Raw genomic sequence first — 21712 nt, 5'->3', positions numbered from 1 at the left:
ATTGAGGGGCTGGAGTGTGTCCCAGAGAAGGGAACAGAGCTGGGAAAGGATCTGGAGCACCCTTTCCCAGGGTCTGAGGAGGAGCAGCTGAGGGAGCTGGAGGGGCTCAGCCTGGGGAAGAAGAGGCTCAGAGGGGACCTACTCACTCTCTACAACTCCCTGACAGGAGGGTGCAGACAGGTGAGGGTCAGGCTCTGCTCCCAAGTAACAAGTGACAGGATGAGAGGAAATGGACTCAAGTTGCATGAGAGGAGGTTTAGATTGGATATTAGGAAAAAATTCTTCACTGAAACGGTGGTAAGGCATTGGAATAGGCTGTCCAAGGCAGTGGTGGAGTCACCATCCCTGGAAGTGTTCAAAAGGCCCATGGATGTGGCCCTTAGGTACATGGTTTAATGTTGAACATGGTGATGCTGGGTTGGACACAATGGTGTTTTTTAGCCTTAAGGATTCCATGAAATTTGGTGATGAGGTTGCCTGTGTTTAAACCCCAGATTAGGCTGAGCATCAGAAGAAGTTTGCAGGACAGGATGTGGTGGGGCGCTGCCATAGCAGTGCATGCAGTTCCTCATCCCATGGCAGAGGAGCAAAGGGCAGCAGGCTGCAACCCCAGGGAGCTCCTCAGGCAGCTGCTGCAATGCAGCTGAACTGGTTGTGTCAGTGTCTCAGAGGGCTTCTTTGCACTACTGGCAGGTTTGCATGCATGCTGCAGGCACGTGCACATGTGTGCCCATGGCTGCCAAACTGCAAGTGTTCATCTTCTATATTCTCCAACTGGGGGTCAGTGCTCTGTTTGCACCGACAGCTAATCAATGATATATCCCAGGTATTTGGGCAGTATTCAATAGCATGAGCTGAAAAGCAAAGCAAAAAAAATGTTATCTGGCATCACTCATGCAACTTTTGAACCAATGATCTTTCTGATCCAGAAGTTTCACATTAATATCAAGAACAAATAAAGAAACAAGTTCATAAGGCCATGAAATTGCCTTACCTTAATGTTCCAGTAATAAAATGAGCAGAATTCCCCATATTTTATTAAAATGTCTGTCTGTTCAGACTTCTCCAGAAGACAGTGAAAGTTGGTGGCCCAGCAGATTAATATTCTTAATTAAATAATATTGTAGTGGAAGCCATGGGAATATAAGAAAAGGGTCATTTTAGAGAGAGTTTGCCTGAGGGATGTAGTCTTATTGCATGATTCATAGTGAATGCACTCAGTCTTTGTGTCCTATGCATAACCAAAGTGCATGTGGGATGGAGAGCATGGGTGACTATTATGTAATTAATGTATATGATTCATATAAATATACACATCACAGCCATTTTACATAACACTTTGGGGCTGATCCAGCAAGTCCTCCCCACATGGAAGGTTCAGAGCAGGGAGTACAGGTCGGGTTGTTCTTGCAGTCAAAAGAGGGCTGCTCCCAGGCAGGGGAAGGAGGGATGTGTAATTGATGTCCACAGGGCAGACATCCATTCCTGAGACGCTCACCCCCAACTCCCTTTTGAATCAGAGGGGACATTTGAAAACTGACATTTTCAGGACTTGGCTGGTCTGCAGGTGATCTCTGCTGGTCCCTGGCAGTGCCTGGCAAGAGCCTGTTTGTCTCTGAAGCAAGCCTAGGTGAGTAGCTCAAGTACAGACACGTATGATCTGATAGTCTGCCTTTGCTGAGGTGATTTAAGAGACAGTTTAACTGTCCCATAAACATATCCATATCACAGCCTAATTACACTCTAGTCCTGATTTAACCCTACCTCACCCTAACCTCGACCTTCTCCACTGTTTAAGGATATGAGCTGGATTTTAATTTTTTTGAGAATCGTGAGAACGGGAAGGTGAGGAGACTTCTTCTTCCCCTACACTTTTTCTGGACCCACTCACCCTTCTGTCTTAACATAGAGACTAAAAAAGTCTCTTACTTTTTGCTTCACCATTGAGAGAGATTTGTGGGGTCAAGATCTCCAGATGCTGGAGGACCTGTCCACGTTCAGTGCTGACTGTGGAAAATCCTGTCTGTGTTTGACAGGTTCCATATGACAAATGAGAAAATTAGAACTGAATCTAAATAGCAGGACAAATTACCAAACCCGCCTTTTCCAGGCCTGGGCGGGACCCTTCCGAGACATTTGTCAGTTGGGGATGTGCCACCAAGCCCAGACATTGCTGTCCCACGAGCTGGAGTCCCCAGAGGATGCAGGGTGGACTTTGCTGTCTTTATATTTACTGTGTTATTGAGTAGTGGCATGCTGAGATAGATGAGGGAGATGCTGGGATCAGGCTCTAAACAAAAGAAGTCTGCAGCCCCATCCCTCTGAACTAAAATGGCCAGAAAGGGGTATCTTCACCAATAAATCACACAGTGGTAGGGCTGGACTGTTAAATACCAGTACTGTTAAGCTGTCAGCAAGGCTGGTGTTGAGTGGGGTTGGCCAGCATGGTCTCAAACAGGTCCCAGCTGTGGTTTGGAAATGAGCAGAGTCCTGAACCTGCTCCTGTGGGCAGCTCAGAGTCAGCCACCCCATTATGGAGTCAGGATTTAACATTACATCTGTGGCCAGACCATCCTGACTGGATTTAGAGCCAGAGAATGTGCCCTGACCCTGTTTGCTAGTTTGTGTATAGCCAAACTTTCCCATTAATTCGTCTCGCCCTGTAGATAAATCACCACAATGTTCTGGGCCATCCTGGACCCTCATCTCATTGAAATTTAAGAAATCTTCCTGTTCTCCCAGCTCACTGATGGCTGACAAGTATAAATGCAATGCCAGCCATGACTTAATCAAGGACAATACTGGTTTTTTACCCAATTTAATTTTCATTCTTGTTAGCCTAAAAATCATATAATAAAAAAACCACATGCAATGGAAGCAGCTCCAGCTGAACCTCTGGATTTAGTATTTGTATGTCAATGAGAAAGAGGCTGACTGTGATGGGCTTCTTTTCTTGGGGTCCTGTACTGGTTGTCATTCTTGGGTTTCTCACCCTGTGTGTGAATTACCTTGGATTTTGCTAGTGTCATGTACTCATATGATTTTTTTTAAGTAGGATTTTTCCTTTTTGGGGGGAATTTGGTCTTTGAAACAGCTTTTAGAAATAAAGGCTGTTTGTCTTCTCCTAAGGAGCTCAGAAAACTTTACAGCAACTAAGTAGAAACTGTGGCCATGGAAGTAGCTGTGCTTTCATCCCTTAATTCCTGCTAACTTGATTAAATGTTGTGGGCAATAAGGAAATTTCAGGACGGGACCTTTCATAAAGGAAGGCACTAGTGCTGTCTCCAAAATACAATTCTGTTCTTCTTTATGTGCTGTGGGAAGCAGAGAAACACTTAATGCTGTGGCTATTTCCAGCATGGCCCTGGTGTGAGCAGCCCCTGCCATGAATGAGCAGTTCACGCTTCAGCAATATTGTCTCAGGCTCTTGGCAAACCCAAGAACCCAGCTCGGTTTCTGGTGTGCTTGCTATGCTGGGATGTTTTTCTTGGTGACTGTAACAATTTTCACTCTGTCTTCTTCTTCTTCTTTTTTTTTTTTTTTTTTAATTAAATGGAAGCCGAAAGACTCAAGGTTGTCTCTGTCTCCATTTTGCCTTGCTAATGTTCAATGCTTTCCCTGCAAGGTGAAACTGAGTCAAGGCAAAGTAAAGAACTTGGGGGAGGTCAGGTCTTCAGAAACAACCCGCTCATTTTGCTGCCTTCCCTAAACTTGTAACTCGCCTTCCTTTTTCCTTTTTTTTTTTTTTTTCATTATTTTTCAGTGGTTCTATTTATTTTGTTTACCGCAGGTTTTCCATTTTTAGTCTCCTGCCCACTTGGTGCCACCTGGGAATCTCAGCACCTTGGCACTCATCTGTGGGCTTTCAGTAGCAGCCTCTCCACTGGGCTGAATCTCTCATTGGAGTAATTGTCCAGAAGATGCATTGCATGATCCCTACCTCAAATTTTTCTAGCGTGGGTGGCCTCAAATTAGGCACCTATGCCCATATTTAGGTGGTAAAACAAGTGGGCTGATTTTCAGATGTTTGAATGTTACAATGCGTGTCTTTAAGCCCTCTTCATTTACTTAAAACGGCTGTTGGGAGAGGAAATAAACAGGAAAAATGAAGGCAGAGGGAAGGAGTTTTATTCCTGAAATAAGGGATTTTAAAAAGTACTGAAAAGAAACAAGTGGAATGTTTTGAAATGGAATAAATTTGTTGCTGATACAGGCAGGAAATAGCACACTCAAATGTATGTGGATGTATAGATATATTTTTATCTGAGCTTTTTTTGCAATGTGTTTTATATTTAGGACACATATCAAGATTTGCATCTGTTTCCAGAACTTGCTGCTAACAGTTAGTAATGATGCCAAAACATACTTTAGTTCCAGCTTGAGACCAAATGATATTCAGGGCTTTTTTTTATTACTAATTTAGAGTCTGATATTAATTAAGGAAATTTTCCATAAGTGCCAGGCTTTTTCTGAAGAACTCATTAAAATTATATTAACTTAAACCGGAATCACAGTCTGAGCATGTTTTGTAATGATTATTCTTACTGACTCTGCTGGGTTTTGTAAACAGAATGCTAATTGTTAGTGGGGCAACCGGGTCCTCAATTCCAGACTTCCAAAGGGACAGATCCCGAGCCACTACCTAGATGTGTGTTCCCAATAAAGTCAATAAGCCTCTAACAGGAAGGCTGTGGGATCAAGCTCTTTGTTTCATCCTTCTGCAAAGGCGTTTGATGATTTCTCTCTTCTCTTTCTGGAATTGCTGTTAATTTTCTACCTAGGATGGAGCCAGCAATGGCAGCTGAGGCAGGCTCACATGTGTGCTGATGTGGAGAGGAAATGGATCTTCATGTGTGAAGCTCTCTGGTACACACAGGGTGGTCAGATCCACTTATTTACCCCCTCCCCTCACGGGCCCACAAGAAAGCCGGGGAGAGGCTTCTGACAAGAGCATGGAGTGACAGTGCAAGGGGGGAATGGCTCTAAACTGAAAGAGTTGATTTAGATCAGACATGAAGAAATCATCTCTGTGGGGATGGTAAAATACTGACACAGGCTGCCCAGAAAAGGGGTGGATGACCCATCTCTGGAAACATTCAAGTCCAGGTTGAATGGAACTCTGAGCATCCTGATCTAGTTGAGAATGCTGCTGCCCTTGGCAGGAGGGTTAGAATAGGTGACTTTTAAAAGGCCATTTCCAAACCATTCTATGATTCTATGATGTTGCCCTTAAGTCTTTGTGGCCTTGTATCTTTGTTGCATTGAATTGAGTTTGATTAATTGGCCAATATGAATTTACTAAATGGTTCCATAAAATGCTGGAGAATTTGGTCCTTCTCAGACTGTGACTGTGTTTGGTAGAAGGTAAGGTAAAGGAGTATCATATGCCTTTCAGGAGCTGAATGGTTTAAATTCTGCAAATTTTACACTAAAAAGTACAATTCAAGAGGTAAAAACTGCTACTGGTAGAAATAGCTGGAGCTGCCTTGGTTTTCATTGAAATTTCCTCTCATTTCTGGCTATTCAGAATTTGACCACACTGAATTTGGTCAGCAAGGGAGTGTTAGATCCCAGCAGAGCTTCAAGAACACCTTTTTGAAGTGGTTTAGTAATGGTTGCTGGCCCCATTTTACTCATGACCAAATCTCTTTCTCTCTTGATGGATGTTTTAGCAGAAAAGAACCTGGTGTCCTGCCAGCTTGGCTGTCATATTTCAAAGAGTTTTGATACTGGTGATACTGGGCTGATATTGGTACAAAAGGGAAGGCAAGAGCCATGCAAGTGGCTCAGCTTTTCTGTGGTTGTACAAAAGCAAACAATGTAGGCAGTGAAGAAGATGAAGATGGATGAGATAAAACGCGGGAGCGCACCTTCACGTGGGGCACAAAGGATGTTATTAAGGGAGAAGGAACTGCTTCATATGCATAAAGGGAGTGTATTTGGGGACACTAATCTGGAAATCTCTTACTGTTTGCTTTCAGACTGACTCAAAAGAGAGTGAGGGAAGGGATCAAAAGCAGGAGATGCCTTCCTGAGCTTGGGACATTTTCCCCATGTCTGCAGGAGCAGTGTGCGGGTGGTGGAGTGGCCCCTCAGGGAGAACCCAGCCCTGTACCCACGTGGTGCTTGATGGTACTGCTGTGTGCAAGGAGTTTTGTGGAGTGTGAGGATTTGTAGAAGAATAATTTGACATAAACCAATCTCCAGAGATGTATAAATTCATTGATTATTGTACAGGGAAACCCATGTGAACACCTGCTTTGAACCCAAGCGTAAGATTTCCCCATATTACTTGTCATTTGAACTTGAGGGCAGCCTTTGAGAAAAAAAGAAAGCCCAAACACTCAGTTGGGCTTAATTAAAAAATTTCCAGGGAAGGAAAACCCATCATAGCCTTTGGTTACAAATGCTAATTGACCTCACTTTGAAATTTGGGTCTTATTATCAGTCTGAATTTGTCTAACTTTAGCTTCCACTCATTTGAACTTGCTACAACTTTGCTATAACTTTGTCTGCCAGAACATAGCACTGATTTTGATTTCTGAGGGTCTCATGCGTTCCTGTGCTGGTGACAGGCACAGAGAGGTGGGTAGGACAGGAGGCTGTGGCGGTCTCAGGGAGGTGGCAGAAGCCACAGGGAACTGGCTGGTGCGGGACAGAACTGGTTTGACCTGCAAGGAATCTGAAGGGGGACTGTGAAAAAATATTTTGGTCAATTCAGTTTGCTGTGGCTTCACTATAATCTGTCAAATCATGGACGTTCCCTTTCCTAATCAGCCAAACTCCTACTGTATCTGTGACAAGAGGTTATTTTTGGTTGAATTACTAGTGGCACTCTACTTTTCCAACCCACCCGAAAAAATGGACTGGGTGAGCATTTTTCACTGACTTTGTGGGCTTCTGCAATTCCTTTAGAAGTTTTACTGCTCTTGTATTTGCCCAATTGAAAAGTCCTCACAAAATGAATTTAATTTCTCAGACACTACCCTAGATGGAGATAAAGAATAAAATAGTAGGATGCATGTCATTGCTTAGTTTTCCTACACTGTTTAATCTTCCATTTTAAGAAACAAAACCATAATCACTGGAGCTTTTCCTCCCAGGTTTAGTTTGCATTTCCTCTCAGAGCTGAGGCTGTGGCCCTGTTGGGGAGCAGACACCCAACCAGAGCAGCCTCTTTGCTCTCCACAGTCCTAATTATTCCACAGGCAAATTTGCAAATAGACAGTTGAAACTGTGCTAATCTCTTGGGATTACTCGGACCAGGCAATGTTCTCATTGTGTGAAGAAGTTTAGTTCTGTCATGAGAGGTATCATCATACACTTAATGCAGGAGATTTTGTGGTGGTTTAAAGGTGCATTTGGAGGAGGAGAGGAGTCAGTGTGCTGTGTGCTCAGCCCTGTCTGGGCCATGTCATCTTCAAACTTCCCAGTTGTTGTTCTCAAAGTCTCTCTAATCACCCATGTAATCTTTTATCCTGTGGTAGCCGTGAGTGTTAGCTGTAATAGGTTATTTTGTAATTTGGGAGTGCTGGGATAGGCAGCTAGAAGAAGCCTTCTTGGGCTTGTGTGAGAAAGAGGAGCAATAGTGAGAAAGAGGAGCAATAGTAAGAAAGGAGAGGATTGGCAGAGAAAACACCCTGAAGGTTTTAAACCAAGGATCAATTCTGAAAGCAAAATGGAGGGGTAGGGCATCTCATGGCAATCTTTCCATCTCTTAACATCACAAATCTCTGGCAGTGAGCAGTGAAAGGTGGTATGCTTGGGTTAGGAGCTATACCCACAAAGCCTCTTTCATTTAGCTGAGATGAAAAGCCCCTACACAAGCTCTAGTGATGCCACATGTGTGGTTTCCACTCGTTATTTTTAATGTTTATCTGGGATATCACTGTCTGATCCATAGGCATCACTGCTTTTTAATGCCCTTTCCTATTAAACAGGCACTGTTTAGAATTGGCAGAATATTATAAAGCCAGCAGCTAAAGGTATGTCTATCTTGGTTCCAAGTTTATTAATTAGGCTTCACAATGGGCTTGCTTGGAAAGCCAGTTTGAAACACAGGTACCAAATCTATGAGGCACATCATTTTTATTGGATAGATGTCTGTAAAAACACAGCTTGCCATTTTTAATTTTGCACTGAAATGATGTTTTGTGTTGTGTTGAAAGCTGATTGTGGGATTGAAAATTTTCCACAAACTGGAGATCAGTCCCCTTGTCAAGGCATCAGTTGAGGTTTTGGCTTTAGCTGGAGCATCCAGGTTTGGCTCCTGCAAGCAGTGCAGTTCAATGATCAAAGCAATAGTTGTATTTGGGAATAGCTAATGAACCTCTGCTGGAATCACTGCTGGCTGCAGAGAGTGTTTGTATTGTGATGGTGTCTAGAGGTCTCATCCCCCTTGTGCTAAGGACTCTACAGTGAAAGAGAAGGAAGAAAAAAGGAAATCAGCCTGTCTCCTATGAATTTGCACTCTTAGGTACAGTACAGCTTGATTACAAGATGTGCAATGGAATACAAGAGGGAATTGGAACATGAAGGGAATCAGTGAGGTGGTGGCAGGGGTTGCAAAGAGCAACATTGGTATTTTTGGTTTCTTTGCAAAAAAATGAACTTTTAAGGAGGTTACTGAAGTAGCTCTGGGGCTCTTCACCTCCTTCCAGGCTTCCGAACAAGCAGGAAAGAAAGGAAAATCTGCTTGTCACACTTGAGATAAGAAGCAAATGGTGTTGGTCAGGTTACGCCAAGGGACCATCCAGGACCCATCACCTTCTCAGCTTGGCCAGAAGTGGTCCCTCAGTTCCCCTGGAGCTCAAAATCAGAATATATATATTGAAGGTTTCTAGCTGGATCCCTGTATTTAATAGCTGTTGACACAGCTCTGTGAATCTGTTTACCCTTAGGTAGGTGGGAATTAACCTCAAGGGAGCTGCTGGATCAATTATATTTCCTATAAGTCTGTAGTGTCACAGTCTTATCGGACTGACAGAGACCTTGTGAGATCATGTGACCTGTGCTCCTGTGTGGAGAAATAGGATCAAACATTTGCAGATGATTCCTGTTGAGTGGAGCCAACTAGTTATGCATGTTGTTGCCACTGAAAACAGAAATAAAACTACATCCCAAAGAAGGGATCCTAGCCAAAAGTATTAATTACAGTTGAAATAGCTAATCTGAGTGCAGTTAAAAGACTAGAGCTGGACAGGATTTGTCAGCCATGAAAGTATAGAGACCTCTGTGAAAAAGATCATAAACATTTAGATACCCTCAAGGGTGCAAATTTCAAGGCCTGGGATCCAGTCTAGGGGCTGACCACTGAAAAACAGACCCTCTGCAAAGGTAACTGGCTGGCCAAATAGGAAGGAAAGCAAGTGCCTCAAAAACACCAGAAAGGCTGCTGACCCGAAATCTCTGCAACATAAGACCAAGATGAAATGGCTCATTTGAAGAAGCATCTCACAGAAGCTGCTCAGAGGAAGTCCCTGGGAACTGTGATGTGGATGCTGGCATGGCTGGAGGAGCCACAGAGGAATCCTGGCAATGGGAAAAAGGCACCTCTCTTCCCGCTTTCTCCCTCTTCCTCTCTCAAATATCTCCCTCCAAAGGGATTTTTTTTTGTTTGTTTTTGTTTTCATTTTGATTCCTGCTAAAAGCCAACCCGTGTTGTTTTCTTTTTTATGGGTGAAGAGGCGCGCAGGGAGGATCTAAGCAGCGCTGGAGCCGAATTGGGAGCCACTGTATTAGACTCCAAAATTAGATAGGAAGCTGGGTTTAAGGGTAGTCCAAACCCAACCAGTTCCTCATTTGGCCTGGCCCATGTAGGTGGGCCAGACTGGTTTGGAGCTGTTTTTTGGACAGGCTGTTGGCCCGTGGAGGAAGCCATTCCAGCCGCAGTGGGGCTGGAGCCGGCGCCTGGTGCTCAGCCGGGCCAGCTCCTACTCTCGCTGGCCTGGGCTGCAGATGCACTGGAGGCTTGGTTTGAGGCAATTCTGCTGCTGCTTTCTCAGCAGATATAGGCAACTGAAGGTGCTAATTCAGGCTGAGTTCGTATGCATCTTTTTTATCTCAGAAATCAGGATTGCATATGAAATTTATTTCAAGTCAAGTTCTCTTTGCTCTGACTTCCACTTTTTTTGTGTCTTCACCCATTGAAGAGCTTATAAAAAATGTCTTTTGGGTTTTGCCTTTAATCTTTGTAACTTTGCAACATTTTCCAACAAAGAATTTCATAGTATTTTCTAAACTGTACTACTAACTTTTGTCATTTGGCTAATATGAAGTATTGAAATATACATTGTATAGTAAGCAAAATTTACACAGGAAAGATTAAATTATTTGCCCAAATTAAAAAAATAAATCAGTAGCAAAAGCCAGAAAGCATTGTATCACATTTTCCCGTGCAGCAGCTTTAATGGTTTAGTGGGCTTTCTATTTATTCCCAATCACTAGTGCTGATCTGAACTTAAAATCCAAGATACCATATCTGAGGTATGGTATCTCTACTGATGGTCTAAAGAGCTGCTAGTGGTATAGCCTAAGGGGCTGTACATCAAACAGCATCCAGCATGTTTATGGTGTGAGCTGTTACAGACTCAAGTCTGTTTCTTTTTCTCATCACCACCTTCCTGGGAGGATAAAACCCATATTCAGTCTTTACACTATGGAGAAGAAGCATTTTTTTAGAGGCGTTCAGAGTTGAGCTGGTTTAAGCTTCAGCTCAGCTGATGAATGGGGATGCTGTGTAGACCATCTTATAATGGATTGAAACTTTGCTTACAGTATTTCTCCTTAATTTAGTAGGAAGCTCAGGTTAGGTCTGAAAGGAATGAAAAAAATATACAGAGGGATTTACACAGCTTTTATTAAATGAGATTGAAAATTGTATGTTGTTAAAGTGAACATTAGAAGGGATACAGTGCCTCAAGCCCTGCTGTACAGCTATATTTAGCTGTGTTCTGCTGAATTTTGTGGCAGCTTGGTATCTAAACAGGCACTGAGTGCCTAAATCCATGGACTGAAACCTCTGTAGATCTTTACACAGTTCAGTATTTTTGACTCTTAGCTACGAGAGCAGCAGCTCCAGCAAAAAAAGACTAGCAGTTGTGTGCAAGGTTTTCCTCCATCTTCCTGAAGCTCATGGTGATTGTCCTGCAAGTCCTGCTCTGTGGCTATAGAGCCACAGCTTCGCTCCTGCCATGCCAAGGTTTGTGACATCCCCGAGCTGTTCTCACTCTGCCTCATGACATGGGAGCAGGATTCAGCCATGGTGCTCACCTATGGCTCTCCCCACAGGGCTCCTCTCACCCTGAGCCTCCTGAAATTTCCTTAGCCTTGAGTCATGCTGACGTGTTTGACCATTTCATCACAGAGCCCAATGTCACTACACTGTTTGTGTTACTTGGGGGAAATGTATTCTCACCGTAAGGGAAAAAACTCTGTCCGTCACTGGGTTATTTTCCACTGTTTTCACTCCAACAGCATTATTGCGCCTGCTGCTAAAATCCTCAACCTAAGATGGAAGTGCCTCCCTGGTATCTTCTCCCCTCTCCTTTCTCCAGTAGCCAGAAGTCCCGTGGGCTCAGTGCCCTCATCCCCTCAGAGCAGCTGCCCCTGCAGAGCCCCAGCTCCCAGCATAGGCAGCTGCCTTCCGCTGCCTCCACAGGACCAGGGGACACGGGGCTGCGTGCTGGGCAGGATCAGAAATCAACATCATGGCCCTGCTTGTGGACAGGGACCGAGGCTGAAAAAGCCCTTTGAAGGCAGAAGTTATTTTGGAGGAGAAAAGTATGGTTTTAATTGTTTAGATGAGGGGGTTTCGTGTTTTATAGATGTCTGGGGGCTGGGGAGGTGCTCTTCTTTCTCTGTGTATGATATTGTTCAAGGCAAAAAAAAAAAAGAATTATCTACATTTGTGAATTTAATTTTTTTTTGGCCAGAAGTGTAATGATTTGTAGGGTTTGATTTTTCTCTGGGAAAAAAAAAAGAAAACAGAGCGTTTTGAAAAACAAGGCCGAGTAACCAAAATATGTTTGTTTTTGTTTAAATCGTTCAGTAGAGAAATCATCTCTTGTCTATTGTTAAGAGCGAGGTTTAAATCAAAGGCAAGTCCTACATATTCTAAAATATACAGACAACTCTTTGAAAGCAACGCCAAGCCAAACTTTAAAAGAGACCTTCTCCTTGATGCAGAAGTTTTCAGTTAGTTACTGTGCTGGGGCTTGAGTGGAAAGAACCAGCCTGAGAAACAAATGGCAAATCCGCGTTTTGGCAGCGAAAGCCAGCAAGAGCATCATATTAATAGCACACGAGACCTTTCCACAGCCATCCTCGTCCAGGGCTTTTCCAGCAGCAGTGAGGAAAAGCCTTTGCAGTTCGTGGGTATTTTTTTTGTGTTCACATTTGGCTGTGGAAGTTTGAAGCGAGCGAATGGAGGGCCTGATCCTCGCATGTTGGGTGGTCCCTCCCACCGCAAATAACCCTATTGGAAACAGAGGGACTATTTGTGGAGTCATTTGTTTGTCAGGAAAAGTAAGGTTTGTAGGATACGGCCCCAATTAGCAGCCAAATTCCTGGTTATTTTCTTGTGATAAAAAGGCGGGTATCTGATGCAGAGATGCACGTAGCATGTCTCCAGTTCCCATTTGAACTCCTGCCGCTTGATCTGTGCTTCTTCCCACTTCCTCAGCTGTGCAATTATTCCACAGTAGCTTGGATGAGCTCGGTCCTTTCCTCCTGCCTCCAATCTTTTTCTGTTCTGTTTGGGATTGTTCTGCTCTCTGGTACCCATCAGTGAGGGCACCTGGCAGTTGGTCTTGAGCTTTGGTTCCAAGGACAGCAGGCAGGTGATATCCACCCCCTGCCTGGCAAACCAAATACACCATCCCACAATAAGCCCTGCTTTTAGTATGGCTTGGTTACAGCCAACCCCATCCATGACATATCCTCTCCTGAATCCGGCATTTTCCAGGAGATTAACTTAATGGACAGTTTATCACTGAGTTGTAGCTTTTGGAAGGGCAGGAAGGAAAGGGAAGGACAGAAAATTTGTAAGGGAAGGAAAAAATTGCTCCCACAGGTTACCAGACAGTGGGCACCTGCCCAACCCATGCAGGCTGGCACAGGCAGGACCATGGCTCTGCTGATCCCATGTGAGCTTGGCAGATGCCAGGAGAGCTTTTTGGGAGCTGCAGGAATGCTGATAGTAGTGTCCTTATTTTGGGGAGGAGGAGTGCTCTTGTTAGTTGTATTATTTTGTGACTCCCTGTTTTGGTAGCCATAAGTCATTAGTTGGTTTCAATTTTCCTTCCCCCCCCCCTCCCCTGAAACTGAAATAAGGATTGAAAGGGAAGAATTTTCCTTCTTTTTTTCCCTCTTTTTTTTCTTTTTTTTTTTTTTTTTTTTTTTTTTTGGCTAATCTGAGGCACACTGCCACATCTGAAGCCACTTGGCTTATTATGGATTTCATGGAAACTGATTCCCTGAAAGTGTTTCCATATGTGTGTTCCCAATATATCCCATCCTTTTCTAAATGGGAGTACAAACTCGCACACGAGCTGGAAATGGCTTCAGGATGTGACAGAGAAGTCATATGACTGGAGTGGCACTGTGTGTGGCCCTCTCTGAAAGACACGGTGTCCTGTGTGCTGGCTCCTATCCTACAGTAGATCCAGTTTCAAAGAATATCTTCCTTCACGGCTTCTTAAAAACTCTTAATCAAGAAGCAGCAAGGAATCCTCAGTCCTCAGGAGAGATGTCCATTAGTTGAATAAGATGCAAAAGGAAAATTTGGATAGGGAGGGAAAAGGAGGGGTTTAAAGGGTGAAATAACAGAGCAATGCCAAGGGCTTCCCCCCCTTCCCTGTCCCTGCAAAACATAGTTCCTTTGTGTCTGCTAGAGGATCAGATGGTATTTCTGAGTTAGTAGCATGCAGTGGAAAAGTACAATTCATGACAACATTGGAAACAAATATTTATACTGGACAGTTAAGGCACATTTTTCTGAAAAGAAGAAAAAAAAGAAAAAGGAGGAATAAAGTAGCCTGTGAGCCATGATGTATATTATCTTCCCATTCACTGGATTTACTCAGGATTCCTGTCCCGCTGCTCTCCATCGCCGTGCCTACTCCGCAGCCCTGTGGTTTCACCCCCTTGCTGTATACAACACTCTGAGGTCGCTCTCCAAGAAAAGCCTCAAGTGCTCCTGCTGATGCCTTTCGGCTGGCGAAGAGCAGTGACTGAAATTCAGGCAGGAGAATTTGGGGAAGAGCGAGCGGAGAGCGCTGCACGCTCGTGTGCGTGTTTGTGCCACGCGGTGCTGCAGAGCTCCTGCACTTATTTCCAGGAAACTTTATTTACTCTTTGGTTCCAGTGCAGCCCGTAGATGGCCTGAGACTTTAAACAAGCAGGGGGCTTTTGATACACTGCCAATTCCTTTCCACCCAAATCACCCGTGACAGCTCCAGACTGGAGTCACTGAGATGAGATAGCAAAGGCTGAGAAGTTCAGAGGCTCCCCATCACACCAGGTCAACAGGCATCCACAGGTGGCAGGTCATAACCACCAACCCAGGATCTATTTCTATAATGTGACCATTTGTCCCCCTCCTGTGGTTCTCATTAGGAAGGTTTATAAATCCTGAATAAGTGAGGCATCATCTATGAATGAGACGGTGGTGGCTGAAGCTTCCACAGCTTCATTTCTGTTCCTAACAGTCCATCTAGAAGGGGTTGGTTGTGATGTTCCCTAAATTGATGTTCCCTATTGATGTTCCCTAAATTTTAGATGAGTTATCTCTGGGAGTGCAGAGAGCAGCCACCTGTGTTTCAGTGCTTAATGTCACCTAGCAGACCTCAGTGCCTTAAGGAAAGAAAGCAGCTTCATGCAGCAGAAAAGTGAGGGAGCAGGACAGGTAATGACAGAGCCCAGGCTGAAGAAATGCAGAGAAACTCCAATTTTGGTGTTAAGCAATATAACATCTCTGTTTGAGAAATGCTCTCCTTTATTTGCACGAGTGGTACTTTAATGGCCACTACTAACTATGTTATTTATGGGGTGTTTCTCCCAGCAAAGGGCTTAGGTGCAGCACCATAAATTCAATGAAAACATCTATCTGCAAATTAATCTGTGGCATTTTAGGTGCCAAAGACCTGTTACCTAAATACCAGGAGGCACCAGTGTGCAGTTTACTGTGTGAACTGGGGTACTGAGGGACTGTGAGAAGTGATGCACTGGAATTAGGGTCTTGCCTGCTGTGTGTGAGGCTGTGAAAGGGTTAAAGTGTTCCTTCCTCCCTCTGACTTTTGTGAGGCTGCTGTGCTTAATAATGTTGCAGTTTAAATGGTCCCAACTAGGCCTTGAAGTTAACACCTTGTTGAGGTGAAGAAAAGAGGAGGGGGGGCAGTTCACACATTTTCTGCAGCTATTGTTTGCCAGGAGACCTTTCTGGGGCGACCTGGAGCGGGGGGGGGGGGGGGGGGGGGGGGGGGGGGGGGGGGGAAGGAAATTGAGAAAAAAAATAATGTCAAATGCTTTTTTACTTTCTTTTCTCCTGAACTAAAGGGAGGGAAAAGAGCATTTAAAAACATATCGTTTCCTATGATAAATTGTTCCAAAAATCCAGATGACACGTGGGGAAAGCAACCCAGGGAGGGAGAAGACCCGTGCATCATTTCTGTGGTGCTGCATGGCCCTTGCCCTCCCAGCACCTAGACACTTGCTGCTGGATGTGTGGGAGGAATGTCCCTGAGCTCCTGCACGAAGCTGAGCACCAGGGTAGGTTTGTGAGATCAGGACCTAACAGCTACAGCTGTTAGGAATAGGAATAGATACAGGAGGAGATGTTTTGGGATCCCTGGGAACTGCAGTCCCCATCTCCATTCTTCCAGAGGGAAGGTGGTACAGCAGCTTTGGAGAGACAGAGGCTTGCCTGGAAGAAAGCAGGAAGATGATGCTGTGTGTCATTCAATAAACAGCAGACACAGGGAACAAGAATTTAACAAAATGAATTTAACAAAAAGTAACACTGTCCCCCTGATAAAGAAGGATGCTGGGGGAAAACCCAAAGAGATCCAGATGGAAAATAATCACTCCCCAATTAAAACACACTGCAAAGAATCCTTCAGACTGGCAAAACCAGGAGCTCAGAAATTAGAAAATCGCAGTCCTTACATTGCCTGTGCAACTTTAAATCAGTCTCGTTCTGCTTACGCATTATATTACAAATTTTAATTACAGGATCACATGATACTTTTCCCACGGGATTCCTGTCTCATTCAGTGCACAGGATGGACAGTGCTAACTTAATGAGCAGCTCTTCAATATTTTGTTTGCTTCTTGTTCTTTGCATTTCCTCAGGCCTTGCTTATTGCAGAGCATTAAGTGCTGCTCTGAAGAAGGAATCCTTAATTTCTTGCTTGGCTTTGCTCTAATATTTCTGCCATAGCATTTGTATGGCACAGTTCACTGCAGTGCAATATTCCCAAGAAAAAAAAGAACCCTCTTTAGAAAGAGAAATGAGACTGACCTTAAGGTCTCATGTCGTTCAGTGCCCCCTCTGTGTGTCACCTACAGCACAATTTCAGTTCTGTCTGTGTCCTTGCATTCAGACCTGTGATCCCGTTGGCTTCAGCTGCAGCTGGGAATGTTTAGCACACGTGCAAATCAGAAGCCAACATCTTAGCTGCACACAGAAAATGAGGGAAGTGAAAATGGGATTTGGAGACATTTCAACTGAGTCATGTAGGAGCCATGTGGCAGAAACATATAAAATCCAGTTAACTCAGGAAATAATTGGGTCTCTCTCGCCTTGTTCATTTCACCCCTTCTGATTTCTTGGAGCAGTGGATCTGAGGAATATATAGACAATGGTCTTCTCTTTTCCTCAGCTCAGATGCATCTCCAGAGGTGGCCAGCTTGGGCAGGTTAATGAGAAAGGAATAGCATCTTATGTAGCTGAATGCTTTGTCATAGCACATTTGGAGAAGTATCTTGAATGCTGGTGTTCCCAAAGTTTCTCACTCTTCACATGGTAACCTTAATAATATCCCTTTGTTTGCCTCTGGTTATGTTTATAGTTTCTCAGTTTCTAAAAAAAAGCAAACCCCAAATAACCCCACCTTCCCAAATATTACTTTGCAATGTTATAGGAACACCCTCATGGTCTCCTTTCACTCAGGGTCTGCCATCCCAAAGAATGGAGCCATCAATGGACTGATCCTTCTTAGGCTGGCATGGGGACAGGTGGCAATGTCCCTGTGTTTCAGCAATGTTTGCAGAAAAAATGCTAGGACTTGTGACTCCTGGATTTCATTCCAGTCTCCAGACAAGTGTCTTTATAGGGGCACAGACTTTTCTGCCCATTTTTAGTCAGAGTGCTTATGATTTGTTCATATTTGGCTGGATTTTCATGACAACATCTCTCACACAAAAGCCACTCCTATTCCAAAGTTCAAGTCTTTACTTCAAAGCATGGAACTGGTACAGCTTTTCAAAGGAAGGCTCCTCAGAGTTTAAGATTCGTAAAACAATGTATTTTTCCCAGCAGAAGAGTTTCAGCTGAAATTTTAAAAACAAATAAATGCATAAATCAAAATTTAGCCTGAGACAGACGCCCAGCATGGACAATTTCAGCCAGAGCATTTAAAGTTTGGCAAAGCTGTTAGAGACTGAAATCGTCTCATCATGTGAAGTGTGTGGCATGTTTCATCCAAGGCGATATTATCAGCTGTAAGTAATCCAGGCTGTGCTTATAATTCAGAGACATAGATGTTGGGAAGGAAAAAACTATTTTAATAGGTCAATTAGTACAATGTCCCAGCCTGAATTGAACTGTTGAACAAAACCCCACAAAACTAGTTTCGACTTCAGCAAATGTCTTAACACTGAAGTTCCCTGAAACACAAGGGAATCATTTAGCTACTGGTAAATAAATTTAACTATATGTTGCTGAATTTCCTGGAGACAGACTGTTCAGTGAATACAGAATTACTCTGGTTTTCGTGCATCGAAAGATTCTGCATTGACTTGATGGGCTAGAAATTTCCCTATGAAACATATGTAGTAACTCAAGGGGACTTTTTTTCTTTTTAGTGACCACTTATAGCATTAAAGAACAAAACAAATTGTAGTATTTTTAAGTTATAAAAATATCCCATAAGTCTTTAAAGTATATGTTAGCTGGCTGTACCTACAAGGAATTAATCTGTCCACAGTACATTATGATCTTTAATAATTGGGAATGATTGACCAAAGTGCTGTAAACCTGACAGAAATTTGTTGCCTGATTTTCTGCAAACCACAAGTGCAGCTTATTAATTGAGACCTGAGCATTAATTAGCACTAGCTTGCATCTCTAAACTGCAAAGGAGAAATGACCTTGAAACATGCAGCTGTGAATGGTGGAGCTGCAAAGCTGCAGCAGGTAAAATTGGGTTTTCAGCGCGAACACAAAACAATTTGAGCTGGCTGCTGGCAAATGCCCAGGTCTAGGGTTTTTAATGAGGCTTCTGCATCAAAATAAGTGAAGCCACATGGAATTTTAATTGTTCTTATTCTAAATATGAAACACACTGGAGCAGTATTCTTGAATCTGGGATGTTAGCATATATATTGGCATATTAACATGAGCTTTTCTGTTCTAAACATTTAGCTCTCAGAAAACTAGAGTGCCAGGCTATGTTAGGAAGGAATCAGATTGGAAAATCTAAAAATTGTTTAACCTGGACTCATTCAGATGTAAAATGTTTAGGTTTTTATTTTCAAAAATACATATTTTTCTTTTTCTTTTTTTTTTTAATTGTTAAGCCCAGTCAGCTGATGAGACTGTAAAGGAGAAGATCAATTGCTGTGCTCTTTGATGTGTCCCTCTTTCTGGTGGCACAAAATAAAGTCTGTTCTCTTTATACAAGTGTTGTTTTGCAATGTGGTGCCCACGATGTAGAGCAGAGGGTCTGTGCTTCACCCATTTAGTGCAAGCTATCACGAGAGTGGGAATTCACAGATGCAAATGGTTTTCTTGATCTGACAAAGGAAAAAATTAGCATGGAACTTTAATCCTCCTGGGGGAAGGAATAAATAAATTATTATAATATTATAGTTATTATATACTTGCACTGTCATGTTACTGTATTGCTGATCCACATCACTGTTTGTGCACAGCTGGATATACAAAGATGGGTGCCATACCCAGTAGAACTACTTCTCTTCCCAGCCCAGCAAAGAGCTTAACATGTATAAATGAATAGGAATCTGGGGTTTCCAAGTTCAAACCAAAATCAACCTTAACATAAGGAGGTAGCACAGAGAAAGGAGGAGAGTGAAAATGCATCAGCAAGATTGAACATCAGTGAGGGTGGCAAGAAGCTGAGATTTAGAGATGACTTTTTAGTAGGTTTCCCTTAGAAATGAGACTTTAGAACAGAGAACTTTTTCTGATCTTTAAAAATTATTTTACATAATGGAGATACAACAAGGCTGGGAACAAATTGCAGCCCTGTGCAGGGAGTTATGGAGACAGCAAAAGACACTTGGGCAAAAGGGGAGTTGGAGAAGTGAGTATGCAGGAGCTGTGCAGACACAGCCATGACTGAGATAAGACAGGGTTATGGTTGTTTGGCCTTTTGGTAAATACAATTGTGCTTTACAAGCAACAGTAAAAACAAACAAGTGTGGATTTACTAGGGTACATAAGGAGGTCTGCAGCCCCACATTTGAAATGCCTACGTGTGGTGTGCACATTCCCAGTCATTCCACACAGACATAATCTCTTGGCAGCACCATGCAGATAATGTTTGGATCTAGCTCTGAAAGGGAGATTGCCTTTTAATGTGCAAAACTGTGTGGAGACCTTTGTATTAAGGAAAAAAAAAGAGTATTGGTTGCAAAGAAACCAAAAATACCAATGCTCTTCTACACCCTTAGACTCGCACCAATTCCACCTTTGATTTTAAAAACCTTGTTTAGCTTCTATCAGGGTAAACCAAGAGCAACTCTGTTCATGCTTGGAGAGTTGCAATAACAATAAATAAATAAAAAAAAAAAGAATAAGCAGTAGCAGATTGAAAGTCAGTATTTTGAGCAGCTGGGGAAATTATGTTCTAACCTTATATTTCCAGATACGTATCAGACCTGTTCACAATATAAAGGATAGTGTTCCAAAATTACAGCTTTGAATCTGGGTGGTATTGCCTCTGGCTATTGTTTGCAGTTGGGAACGAAAGGAGTTGCATCAAGTAGTAAAGTGTTTGCTATAAAGGTACAAGTTATATTACATTCCAGGGAGCTGTGGTTGGAGGGGTTGATGATGGAGACAGACCCATTCACCCATAGGTCACTGATCCAGCCCCAGATAAAGATAATAGCAATCACATTGTCATCAGAGTTTGGAATGGGCTTTTACTGCCCACTTATAGTTCTGTGCTTAATATTGTTAGAGATGGAGGATTATAATCCCCAGGTTTCAGGCTGATTTGGAGGCTTGGCTGGCTGTGGGCCAGGTCCTCCAGTCTGAACCCAAACTGCTCCTGAGCTTTGCCCCACTGCTGCTTTCAGATATCATTGTAGGCATGGGTTCACTGAGCTGGGAGGACAGGCCAGAATAGTGATCTAAATTTCAAAATGTGCCACACAAGGTGGCAGAGGCTGTGGGGTCTGTTGCTTACAGCAGAGTGGACCAGGAACAGAAGGGCTGGAGAGACCTTTCTTTTACAAAGCAATGTCAGCAGGGCAGATCTGAAGCCTGTCCACAAGGAAAATCATTGTTTCATCTTAAACTGAGGATACACAGAACATTTTACTGTTTAGCACATCAGTTTGGCATCTAGAAGATGCCATATTTTCCTTTTAGTTAACCTTTCAGGTTCAGCAGACTGACAAAGAGGTGAGTGAACCCTTGGATCTGCAGGGCTGTAAAGCTGTAGGAGTGTCAGCAGGAAGTGCAGGAAGGATCCATTTGATTTCATAATTTTCCCCCTTTATTTACACCCTGCTCTTTTCAGCTCTCTATAAATGTATGTGTCTGCTGCATAGCGGCCATTGCATTTGCCTCCTCCTGCTCTGTACTTCCTCATTAGGCTTTCCCTCTTTCCCTCTGTCCTTTTCCACTTTGTTTTCCACTCTTCTGACTCTCAGTACAAGCTTTCACCATCTTTGTTTTCTGCTCCTGTCCATCCCACAATCTCCTAAGCGCATCACCAAGCTAACGTTTGCTTTCCAGTTCTGCTCCAAAGCTTTGGGTGTTTGATGTGGGATTAGAAATTAGGCAAAATGAGTTTACCCATCCCTGTTTTGCCTTAGACTCCAGTTCACAGCGTTACCATCCAGACGTTCACAGTAGTCATAAACTGTGTGGTCTTTTTTTTTCAACCAGACTGCAGAGACTACATACGAAAACAAATTTTTTTTCAATGGCAAAAAGAGTGTTGGGCTTGTAATTTTCCATCAACTTCTCTGAAGAGTAAAATCTGCATTTTTTCTATCAGCTTAATGGCCTTGTCCGTCCTTCAGATGCAGCAAACTGTTTTTTGGCCAAAGGAAGCAGCTGAGTGGATTCTCACCTAAATAAATTGTTTTAAGGCAAGAAGTGGGTCTTAGTCACCCCCAGTGTAACTCTCCTGGTGTCAGTGGTGCAGTTAACTTGGTGTTGCCAGCTCTTGTAGCTTTACTACAAGTTGCAAAGTGATTTCTACTTTTCTGGAAACCCCAGCTCCTGACAGCCTGT

The 21712-nt window shown here is 43.3% G+C and overlaps 1 protein-coding gene across 4 annotated transcripts in view; it reads left to right on the top strand.

Annotated features, from left to right (window-relative positions):
- RUNX2 (RUNX family transcription factor 2) overlaps positions 1-21712 on the top strand; it is a 147085-nt gene that overhangs the window by 124385 nt on the left and 988 nt on the right. The gene's annotated exons all lie outside the window — the stretch shown is intronic.

Source organism: Ammospiza caudacuta, chromosome 3 (assembly GCF_027887145.1).
Source record: "Ammospiza caudacuta isolate bAmmCau1 chromosome 3, bAmmCau1.pri, whole genome shotgun sequence".
In the NCBI taxonomy this organism is placed as follows: Eukaryota; Metazoa; Chordata; class Aves; order Passeriformes; family Passerellidae; genus Ammospiza; species Ammospiza caudacuta.
Note: the sequence above shows the minus strand (reverse complement) of the source record. Positions and strands in the feature narration are given on the sequence as shown.